The 10,000-nt window shown below is 40.2% G+C and overlaps 1 pseudogene; it reads right to left on the bottom strand.

The window, feature by feature from the left end:
• Positions 1 to 10,000, bottom strand: part of LOC137981548 (dedicator of cytokinesis protein 9-like) — a 46,566-nt pseudogene that overhangs the window by 4,377 nt on the left and 32,189 nt on the right.

The following is a 10,000-nucleotide window of genomic DNA, read 5'->3' as shown; positions in this document are numbered from 1 at the left end:
AATCCTTGTACAGAGAATTGCCAGTGTAAAATATCATCGGCTTCCGTAATGTTTGAGTCTAGATTACTTCTTGCGAGTATATTACATATAAGCCATTTAATTAAAATTATTTTCATCATCAATTCCTCAAAAGCAAACAAAAATGTTATAATGAACCCAATCGCGATCCTTTAACCCTGAAAACTGTTATGCTGCTGTTTCGCACAGTTTAGGCAGAAAAAGAAATGTTACAGACCGGTAAACCTGCTGGAGTTTTTCTATGTGTTTATGTGGATGCGATGCCAACACAGATTTGTCGAGGAATCCCTGTGCATACGCCAGCGGACCAGCATTCACCTGAGGAATTACAAAACAAAACAGAACATACTCAAAAGGACACATACGTCACTGCATCAAAGACCATCTCATGAATATGAGAGGGGACTGAGGCTAATACTATCCAAAAGTGTGCATGTGTGTTGTACTCTAAGGTACATGTCCAATGCTTTTAGCGGTGGAATACGGTCTCAGCTCTTTTCGTTTGAAAATTGATTTTAAAATGCAATATTAAAACCATTTAATAATGGACATGAAGCTCGTCACCATTCCAAAATAACCACAACCGAAAACTCTCACATTATCACCTGGTTATACACCGATAATACAAATTTAGCCGAAGGTTTTGTCATCGAGTCGTCTAGATCTTCTCGAAATCGATGAACAATCGCCTGCCCTCAAACACAAAATCACCCTCGAACACAAAATCACCCGCCCCTCCCCCCCACCCCCCCTCTGAATACATGAGGCAACACTCGTGTACCTGCACACTGACACTGCCTTGTAAAACAAGCTGAAGTTTCTTCATGTCTGGAGGATTCTGTGTGATAACATTATTTAGCTCCTTAACTTTATTTTGCATCTCGTCGAACGCGACCTGAAAAAAAAAATAAAAATAAATCGAATGGCACATTAAAATTACAATTAATATAAATCAACGCAAAGAAAAATCAACAAGGAAGAAGGATTCGGAAGTTCAAATAAGTTTCGATAAACTGCTTGGTCTTCTAGTTGCAGTCAATCATATTTGCGGCGAGAGGGGCTCCGAAATCGACAAAGTGTATCGAAACGCGCCAATTACAACGCAGGATTTGACCTCCTAACCCGTCCTGTTACAGTGGTTAGGGAATTTAAGCAAAGACGACGAAAAGCAAGAATGTGATTGGTTCAAAAAGAAAAATAATCGTACTGCACGTGCCGCAAGCGTTTCACTGCATTTTTGCCGTAGTCCACAAAACAACGTGAAATCACCAAATTTTAGGTTTTGACGACAACATGAGCATACAGCAATGAACCGTTCCTTTTCTACTTTTACTTTTAAACGGTTCGAACCTATCTAGTTACTTACAGGATAGTTCGCCCGTACTGTAGATGGGATTAACCGTAGTTTTTCGGCTGTAAGGCGCAGCATTTTTTCTCAAAGAAATTGCTTGTTGGCCCCAAATGTGATCTTAACTAAGGTGCGTCTTATAGCCGAGTATCTTTTTGCGACAAAACTCCTTAGGTCCCTTGTCGCCATCTTGTACGTTAAACTCATCCCAGTCTTCCCCTGACTGCGATTCCAAAATGGCGGCCTCACACCATCAATGTTCGTGATGATGGCCCTCAGTTCTTAGCGTTGTACAACCAAAACACCCGCAGGAAAGTACTAATAACAGCAGGTTATTTCAGAACAGCAGCTTTTTCTCTAAATTCTAGTTGAACTTCCTTCTGCATTGTTCTTGATCTGCGATATCACTTATGATAGCGCTAAGTTATATTTTGTAAGGTCAACTTTACTTTAGCCTCAATTTGATTCATGGGCATTCAAGTAATGGTGTTGAAACTTAGAAAGCATATTAAAACTTCGGCGTTGCATGGTCACATTTTTCATAGATTGTCTTTTCAAGTCGCAGATGTGCAAAGAACGGTAAACTCAAGCAAACCACTGTCAATTAAATTATATGCTAGTATTTTAGTTATGTTTTTTGAGGTCACTTTACTATCGCTATTTGCATGCATCTGGTTTGCGTTCATTTGACTGTCCTAAAAAGTGTGCGTCTTCTTCGATAAGCCAAAGAAAGGACAATATACTAGTAGTTAAGTATAAATATCATTGCTGTATTCGCCACTCTTGACTGGCTGAATTTACTTTAGTTTCGCTTTGGTTAGGACAATGAATTGAACTCGTTCCTTGGAAGTAAGGTAACACGAACTAACCTCAACGGGTGTCAGTTCGTATTGCTCCTCTTGGACCACAAGAATTCGCGTCTTTATGTAAGGAAACGTGTTGGATGCTAGAAGAGAACGTGCAAAACAAAAATTAACATTAATTAACACTTCGCTTCGTGTATCAGTGACTAGTAATTAACTAAGTACTTTTCTGGAAACCCCGATTAACCTCCCTCATTATAATCGACTCACAGCTAATGTGCTCCGATATCAAACATGGACCGTACAGCGGCTGTCAGAGGTGGCTATTGGGTTAGTTTAAAAATACCATAATACTCTTTTGTTTGCCCTCCAAACGTTTGCATAAGCATAAGCATATGCAAAGGTAGAGAAAATAAAGACAATGTATATGCAAACTTTTGGAAGGCAAACAATGCGTATTATGGTATTTTTAATCATAGTGGCCAATGTACGCTTTCGTCCCGATGTAGTAAGCTGTACTCTTCGCAATTCACTCCCCAAGACTGCATGAAAGATGGGCGATAAACACAGCCACCTATTCTATTCTAGATATATCGTACAGTTGCAGCATTACTAGTTTATTCCACACCCTTTTTGACCGCCTATTCCGTCATTTTAAACTCTTTTATCCTTTCGAAGCAACCCAATTCACCCCCTCCTCCCCCCAGACAATAGAGATCTTTAGATCGGAGGAGGGAGAGGACTACGAGTACGAGTTTTCCGTTCTGTTCATTCTCAGCAAGTAAGTGCTTTCTGCGCATGCTCAAAAGGCTAAATCAACTTACTTGTCAGGATAGTTTTCCTCTTGCATTGTTCTGTTAGGCTGCCATGTGCTTTGCCACCGCAGGTAAATGGCGTTTCATAGATAAATCGCCTGATGTTGTTGTTACGCTCAAACAAAGTGGGTCTGAGTTCCAACTCCTCATCGTCGAAATACGGTTGCACGTAGGTTATCTGCAAATTTCAACAAATGCAACACGGGGACGGCGAGGTCATATAGGGGTCCTATGAACTCACACGGGGCGAATTATTACACAAGAAAAACTATCAACAAAGAGTAATCAATGTTCATTAATATTCTTTCTTTTCGTCATGGTTGTACTCGCACAAAAATGTAAGGTAACTAATCCGTTCACCCCTTCCGGGATATAAATCGAACTCACAAGTGGCCAAATGGCTCGTAGCCACTTGGTCGCTCCGCTCGGGCGCAAATGATGCTACTCGGGCCACAAATAAACTATATGCTCTCCAAAAGTCAAGTGACTGTCCTGTTAGCTACCCTTAGTCAGTTGAACAAACATAGAAGCTACGACTCTTGATTTACCTTCATGTTTCACGACTAATACAAAAGCCCTTAACTTCAAACGCTCTTATAACGTTAAAAGTCCATAAAATACACCAACAAAGCCGACGAAACTAAGAACAAAGTCAAAGCTTCGATCGCTTCGTAGGAAGAACGCTAACATAGCGAAACTGAAATGTGGCCAACGTCTTTAAGTTGGAGGAAATGCGTCATAAACGACGAAACAATACAGAAGCGTGAGGAATGCTTTAATTTTGGACTTAAGCTTGATTACGCAAGTGAAAAGAAACGGTAGGATAGCGTACTCAAGTTATCAAAATATACCTGAATGTAGCCAATCTTTGAATCCAACGTTTCTGCATGCACCTGAAAAAAGAATCATTTTTACGTTAGGTTTTCAGGCCTCTAGGCTTCCATCCGTCCACTGCTTCCAAAGAAAGACACCATTCATTCACCTTTGCAGACTCCATGATGAGTTTGATGTTATCTCTGCCGTGTTTTCTGCAGTAAATTTGTTCCAGTCTATGTGAAATCTCTGCAAGACCCGTAATCTTCGGCTCCTTGTAGATAAATTCCTTCCCGTCATCATCACCAAACATCTGAAAGACAAAGAAATTGGTCACGAGGCCATGCAAGCCAACGTCGTTTTTAGGAACCGAGTTATTTTTAGATTTATTTTTTCGCGAAACAAGACCCTTCCAAATAATAGGAATTTATTACCCATGGTATTGAGAATGGTTACTCGTGCAAGCCACATCTTATTTAAATAACTTGTCTAAAAATAGCTTGATCTACATGGACTCCAGTATTGGCCCCAGTATTCTTGGGTTTCACTCACGTGATCAACAGCCATGTTTTTCAACGAAAACAAAAGAAGACGTTAGCATAATAATAGCTTTCAATTCCCGGAGGATTGGATCGGGACACCAACATGGCCGCCGTTGCATTGTTTGGGGACACCAACATGGCGGCCGTGACGTCATGTGAAATCCAAGAATTGGCCCCAGATTATAAGCTCCTGAATTGGTCGAAATAACGTTACTGAGCTGATGCTAGTGACGAATAAGACAAGAAAAAAACAAAACAAAATAAAACAAAACAAAGTTAGTCGAGCCATTCGTTGAAAGTTCAAGCCTGATCTGGAGTAACGTGTCACTGGACCTTAAAGGTAGTCATGCTATGTATTCAGATTTGGCGTTAATCGCGGTCCAGCAAATTAGGCTTTAAGACCGAGACACTAGTAGACAAGTCGTAGCGACAGGTCCTTGCGACAAGTCGCTCCGTGAGTACTACTTGCAAACCAAGTCGCTTCGACACGGCGCCTGTTCGGTGCACACGCAGAGATCTTGAATGAGGGGGAATGTGAACTAGTTTTCTAATTCAATATAGCAGACCATATGACGCTCTCTTATTGGTTCATTTATATTTTGTTGCAGCGACTTGATGCCGGAAGTGCACACGCTGCGACAACGCTGCATGCGCTCACTTATTATTTATTTAGGAACTTTATTTAAGTGTCGAGTCGTTCTAGCACTGGAGCGCTAACTGGGGACACTATAAACTGACATGAACAATGACAGTAAATCAAGTCAAATGTCGGTTTTTGAGGAGAGGGGAAACCGGAGTACCCGGAGAAAAGCTCTCGGAGCAGAGTAGAGAACCAACAAACTCAACCCACATATGACGCCGAGTCTGGTAATCGAACCCGCGCCACATTGGTGGGAGGCGAGTGCTCTTACCACTGCGCCATCCCTGCACCCCTAACTTTGTCGCTGCGATCAGTCGCACTAATTCAAACTGGTTTGAATTCGTGGGGCGACAACGATTTTCAGAAAATTAACCGTGGCACACGAGGCAAATTGTTGCGACGACTTGTCCCGGGGACGTGTCGCAGCGACTTATCGCCTGGTGTGTCCCGGCCTTTAACGCAGGAGAGGCTCAATCGATTTTAGCTGTCAAATGGCACGCCGTACTAAGACGTTTGTTCCAAAACAGGACAAAAAAATTGATCAGTTCATGAAGCAGTTTTTTCGCGTTCTCACATAAACTTTATCTAAACATGAAATTGAAATTACCTGTCCAAAGAAAGCAACCCTGAAGTACTTGCCAAGCAGTCTTTTTCCAGTGCCCATCACATCAACAACTTTCTTGTAGGCCTGGGCTAGGCTCTCATATGCATTGGACAGGCGCTGGATGTGAAACAATACAATATTCATGTCAGGATGTATTTTTATCTTGTTTATTTATAAACTTCAATGGTTTCCAGACTATTTATGCCATTGTATAGCTTGCCGCAATTTAACAAACACCACTGAACTCGTTTAAACATACCGCTTCTTCGAATACCCAGAGTCATACCAAACAAATGTAACGAAAGAAAAGTTGGCGTCAAATTGTTGAATACCAAATATATACTTAAAGCCCTTCAATTGTTCTGATCTTTCGAAGAGAAGACGTTGAATGTGGCTCAGTAAGGTATAAGGAATTTTAGCAAAGTCGACTGCTTCGGCAACGAAAACGTCATTCCAAAATAAAGCTATCGCAAGTATTTTGCGAATATTCCGTCTTTTTCACCTTGTACAATACGGGCGAACTGTTCTATAACTGGATGGGTATGAACGGTTTTAAAACATAAAATGAATGGTTCATTGTTACATGCTCACGTTGTCATCAAAACCTAAAATTTGGTGATTTCATGCAAGTTGGTTTTTGGAGTACGGCAAGGAGGTGCACGGAAATTCGTGCTGCACGTGCAGCACGATTATATTTACTTTTATAACTAATAATATTCTTGTTTTGAGGCATTGTCGTTGCCGTAGCCGTCGTCTTTGCTTAAATTACATTAATCTGCTTACTTTGATTTTGCGTCAATGATATCGACACCGTAAAATCAATCAAAATATCCCACGGCGCAAACAAACACAAGCCATGCGAGCTGTTCTAAGAATTCATGACGGATACCAAAGCTCTGAACAAAATCAGTGCAATGAAATTAATTTGTACCTTGATGGAATTTGGATGTTACGGTAAGCGGAATCCGCAGAAAGTCTGGTATTTGTAACTGACCTTGCAACAACCTATGCGATAGCCAAAATATACAAGATGGACACCAACAGTGAGCCCCGTCTTACCCTAAAGTCTCTCTCTTGTTCATAGATAGGAATCGCTAGTTTAAACACTTCACCCATGACTTCATACCGCTCCGCTCGCTCGAGATACTTGGCACATTGCTCCAACAAATCAACCAGATGACGCTGAATAAACAACAATGACAGCCAAGGAAAAACTGAGAATTCTAACACAACAAAAAGGCAATTCTTCATGGTTCCTTAAAACGAAACAAAATGTGACCACGTTAACAGCATCCCAAATCAATAGAGTACCCACCATATCTTACTCGAATCACTGAAGTAAAAAGTAAACAAACATTTTAATTGACCGCTCTACATAGCCCACTTTCTGGGCCAATGACAGAACAGAACAACAGCGACAACTTTAAGAATAATACCAAATGGCCAGAGGCAAACCAAGTTGCTATTTACAAGTGCAGCCGAGAGATTGAGCCAAGGACTACCAGACGCATCAAATTAAACCAGTGGTCGGAACGGGTATTGAACCCGGGATGTCCGGACCTGAAGGAAAGCACTCTAAACTCTGGGCACTTATCTTCAATTAACAAAATGAAAACGTCATGATCAAAATTGTTCTTCTTCAATTCTGTATGATATGAGGTCTTATTCATTGCTCAGATCGTATTCGTGCGAGAAATTAAAGGAAATTCAAGTGTGATGTCAATGACTCACTAGCCTACAACAACCTTCACAATTTGTTCCTTTCGTCAAAGGAATCTCAGAAAAAACACGTTGTCAAAATTGAAAATTCACACAAGTCAAGACACTAACCACCGTATATCGCTGTTCCATTGACATTCCTTCATCGGTCTTCATAACACTCTCGTCCGCTACTACATTAGGAGACACTTGAGCAAATGCAGCACAGCCAGGGGTATAAGTACCTAAATAATGGATATATAAAAACACGAATTCGTTAATAGGCATGTGACGATGGAGTTCTGAAAAAAATTAGTGTACTTTAATAGTCACACGAAAAAGTAGAACTAATATCCATAGCAATTCGAACTTTAACTTGCTGTGCGAAAAAAGATGAAGTAACCCTCGGAAATGATCAACATGCTCGATGCCAACGTTACGCGATTCCCTTTTATTTTCTTCAATCTTTCTGTGTGTCGTATTTTACTAGCAACCACATCTCCTCTCAGGGGGGCTATTTACGTTGTATCGTTTCTATGGAAACGATGCGTTAAACCAGGAAACATTGTTGCGGAAGCAAATGTTTCCCAGTTTGCGACCCCAGGAAACATTTGTTGTGGAAGCAAGATTTGCTTCCCGGGAAGCAAAACTGTTTGTGAATTTATTCAGAAAAATTTTGCTTCTTCAGCAAATGTTTCCTCGTTTGCGCGCCGAGGAAAAATTTCGGGAAACAATGTTTCCGTACACAACGTTTCCTAGGTTTTCGGGAGCCTTTAGACGATTTTAGTGAATCAAACAGATCACACTTACTTACAGAGTCTACTCAAGAGCAAAGTATATAATTTCACTCAGTCACATGAATCGTAGTATACTTGGCGCTTATTAAAACCATATGCTCGTATCCTCAATGTGTCGCTTTCTTTCTTTCCTCAAGTCGCCATGTTGGATTATAATGATTAGGCCTTTTTCGATCTATTCAAATTCAGCCGGAAAGAGAGGTCTAGAGGACAATGACAAAGGAAAGTGGATGATATGTAAATATTTTTCACATTCATTCCAACGTGTTCCTATCGTTTTTGACCTCACTGCCTCAAGAAGAAGCTGAACATTTGATATTTCGAAAATGGCCTATTAGAAAAAGTGATACATGACTGAAATAGCCTGCCTCAGAGCCATATAAGTTAAACTTGCTTCTACCAAGTATCAAATGCATGGAAAACAGATTTCCAGTAAAGCATCGTGTAGGAAAGTTAGCTCATTCCTCAATAAGAATTAATAAGAACTAAACACAATGCTAATAATACTCCCTCTCTTGCCTTCTACTCATAATTAGGTGGCTAATCGCTTATGGAAGAGTCAGTTGATTGTCGCATTTTCTGCGTCTTACCTTGTCTCTTCAGGTATTCGGCCACCAAAGCAGCTGCGTGGATGTAGCAGTGAGCAGTCTGCAACAACAAAACCACAATAAACTGAATTTTCTAAGAAACGTTCTCAAAGACAATAGACAAAGTTCTCAAACAACACAGGAGGAGCCTATGAATATAAAGTGACATAAATGGTTTTAAGAGGGAAAGACCAACCAAAAAGACAATCACTAATCTTTTACCCAAACCTCCAAACTCCGAGTAGTAAATAGGCCATTTTCAAAATATCAAATATTCAAATTGATAGTGAGACAGTGAGTACAAAAACAATAGAAACACATTGGAATGAAGGTAATGACCCTCGTGAACAGCAGCCATGTGCTCTAACCACGTCTCTCGCAATTCCGGAGTACAAGAGTAAGACTTGGCCAAACTGTACTGAAGATCCACTAACATCTCAGGGACATCATCGTATTCCTAGAAGGCACAGTCAATGACTGTGTTTTAATTGGTTTACACAACATAGAAGAAGTTTTACGAAAGACGAATCTGAATTTTTTATTTTTATTTTTAATATAAGACACTGACGGTTCATAACGAATGACTTGGCTATTCAAATGAGGCTTTCTCGGTGAGAGACGGCTGCTACTTCAAGTTACACACACAATAAGGTAACCTAACAACTGTTTTAACTCTTTAAATAATTATGAAAAATGAGGGACATTTGGCCAAGAACCAACCTGTTAAAAGGGGAATATTAAGACCAAATTTCGAAAGATTTGAAAAAAATAAAAACAGAAAGCACGAAAGATTAGGACGAACCTTCCACCTGATTTCCTCAGATGGAAACCCCTTACTAATTTAAATAGAAGAAACTTGTCTCTAAAGACAGACTTCGCCACTGAAGAATTCCGGATTGAGGACACTATATAAGAAACTAACTGTTTACAAATTCTCATATTCTATAACTCACAACACCTTTTCACAAACAAAGCTAAAATACACTTAATTCTTAATTAAATTCGACAAACAAAAAAATTCCTCTAAGTTGCCAAATTTGCAAGAAAGGACAAATTACCAGAAACAAAGCTTTGCGGGAACTAGCTGGACTCAGCAGACACGGGGAAGTTACAACTGGAAGAACAGTTAGCTGATGAGCTGCAAGCTCCTCAATCGCATGAAGCCTGAACTTCTTCTTCTTGTCCCGTAACTGCCCGTGTTTATTCCACACCTCGTTTACAATGTCCTCGTAAGAAAGTGTTGGCAAAACCATTCTCGAATTCAGTTTTGGTTTGATAATGTCTGACTTTTACCACGGCAGAGGCATCGCAAATTTATACTATTCCAAATCCAAT

Source organism: Montipora foliosa, chromosome 13, assembly GCF_036669935.1.
Source record: "Montipora foliosa isolate CH-2021 chromosome 13, ASM3666993v2, whole genome shotgun sequence".
Lineage (NCBI taxonomy): Eukaryota > Metazoa > Cnidaria > Anthozoa > Scleractinia > Acroporidae > Montipora > Montipora foliosa.
The sequence above is the reverse complement of the archived record's forward strand: the minus strand, read 5'-3'. Positions and strand labels throughout refer to the sequence as shown.